This window comes from Pristiophorus japonicus, unplaced genomic scaffold (assembly GCF_044704955.1).
Source record: "Pristiophorus japonicus isolate sPriJap1 unplaced genomic scaffold, sPriJap1.hap1 HAP1_SCAFFOLD_2389, whole genome shotgun sequence".
NCBI lineage: Eukaryota > Metazoa > Chordata > Chondrichthyes > Pristiophoridae > Pristiophorus > Pristiophorus japonicus.
The window spans coordinates 27501-29962 of NW_027252111.1; positions in this window are offsets into that span (position 1 = coordinate 27501).

Here is a 2462-nt window from a genome sequence, read left to right on the forward strand (position 1 = left end):
GGAGTCGGGAAATCGGCAGACCTGCCCGACTTCAGCCCGCGGGGGCGGGGGGCAGGTCGGTTCGGCTCAAATCATTAACCAAAGCCGAGACTTGGTCTCGCTGGCGCAACCGAAGTGCCAGGCTGGATAACTCATTAACCAGAAGGCGGCTGGAGGCAGGCAGGGCTGATGGCTGAGGCCGGGTGGAGGCCACCCGCGGCCGGGAAAGTCAAAAGTCCCGTTGTGTGGAAGTCTATGAGGTCAGATTCGGCCGCCTTACCGGGCCTTCGGTTGATGGTTTCCCGCTTGGGCAAGCGAGTCGGCCCGGCAAAGTGGCCACTTGCATTTTCTGGCAAGTGTCTGCGAACAACGTTAATGAGTTGAACCTTGGAAATTGCCGGAAGTCCCGATGAAGAAATGAAAATGCCCCTTTTGCGGGGATTTGGATGCTCATGGCCGGCAGCAGGTGGCCCGACGCCCCGCCAACTTGACACTTGTCATTTCTGTCCTTGGGCGTTGGCGGGGTATCTGCACAGAGGTAGGAGGTGGCAGAATCGAGACTTGGTGAGTTTTCCAAACAAACGTCTCGAGCCTCCAGGTCTGCAGAGACCGACCAGGGCTGCCGCCCAACCGACTATTCACCCTTTTTGGGCGGGAATTTATTCCCTTTTTGCCCATTTTTCGGGTTTTTGGTCGGGCTTCAAAAGCGGCTGCCCGAGGCCTGGCAGAGGCCGGGGCATGGGCCCCGATCGCGCCAGGCGGCTCGCGCGACCCGATTAGGCCCCGAAAGGAGTCGGGAAATCGGCAGACCTTGCCGAGTTCAGCCCGCGGTGGCGGGGGGCAGGTCGGTTCGGCTCAAATCATTAACCAAAGCCGAGACTTGGTCTCGCTGGCGCAACCGAAGTGCCAGGCTGGATAACTCATTAACCAGAAGGCGGCTGGAGGCAGGCAGGGCTGATGGCTGAGGCCGGGTGGAGGCCACCCGCGGCCGGGAAAGTCAAAAGTCCCGTTGTGTGGAAGTCTATGAGGTCAGATTCGGCCGCCTTACCGGGCCTTCGGTTGATGGTTTCCCGCTTGGGCAAGCGAGTCGGCCCGGCAAAGTGGCCACTTGCATTTTCTGGCAAGTGTCTGCGAACAACGTTAATGAGTTGAACCTTGGAAATTGCCGGAAGTCCCGATGAAGAAATGAAAATGCCCCTTTTGCGGGGATTTGGATGCTCATGGCCGGCAGCAGGTGGCCCGACGCCCCGCCAACTTGACACTTGTCATTTCTGTCCTTGGGGGTTGGCGGGGTATCTGCACAGAGGTAGGAGGTGGCAGAATCGAGACTTGGTGAGTTTTCCAAACAAACGTCTCGAGCCTCCAGGTCTGCAGAGACCGACCAGGGCTGCCGCCCAACCGACTATTCACCCTTTTTGGGCGGGAATTTATTCCCTTTTTGCCCATTTTTCGGGTTTTTGGTCGGGCTTCAAAAGCGGCTGCCCGAGGCCTGGCAGAGGCCGGGGCATGGTCCCCGATCGCGCCAGGCGGCTCGCGCGACCCGATTAGGCCCCGAAAGGAGTCGGGAAATCGGCAGACCTGCCCGAGTTCAGCCCGGGGGGGGCGGGGGGCAGGTCGGTTCGGCTCAAATCATTAACCAAAGCCGAGACTTGGTCTCGCTGGCGCAACCGAAGTGCCAGGCTGGATAACTCATTAACCAGAAGGCGGCTGGAGGCAGGCAGGGCTGATGGCTGAGGCCGGGTGGAGGCCACCCGCGGCCGGGAAAGTCAAAAGTCCCGTTGTGTGGAAGTCTATGAGGTCAGATTCGGCCGCCTTACCGGGCCTTCGGTTGATGGTTTCCCGCTTGGGCAAGCGAGTCGGCCCGGCAAAGTGGCCACTTGCATTTTCTGGCAAGTGTCTGCGAACAACGTTAATGAGTTGAACCTCGGAAATTGCCGGAAGTCCCGATGAAGAAATGAAAATGCCCCTTTTGCGGGGATTTGGATGCTCATGGCCGGCAGCAGGTGGCCCGACGCCCCGCCAACTTGACACTTGTCATTTCTGTCCTTGGGGGTTGGCGGGGTATCTGCACAGAGGTAGGAGGTGGCAGAATCGAGACTTGGTGAGTTTTCCAAACAAACGTCTCGAGCCTCCAGGTCTGCAGAGACCGACCAGGGCTGCCGCCCAACCGACTATTCACCCTTTTTGGGCGGGAATTTATTCCCTTTTTGCCCATTTTTCGGGTTTTTGGTCGGGCTTCAAAAGCGGCTGCCCGAGGCCTGGCAGAGGCCGGGGCATGGTCCCCGATCGCGCCAGGCGGCTCGCGCGACCCGATTAGGCCCCGAAAGGAGTCGGGAAATCGGCAGACCTGCCCGAGTTCAGCCCGGGGGGGGCGGGGGGCAGGTCGGTTCGGCTCAAATCATTAACCAAAGCCGAGACTTGGTCTCGCTGGCGCAACCGAAGTGCCAGGCTGGATAACTCATTAACCAGAAGGCGGCTGGAGG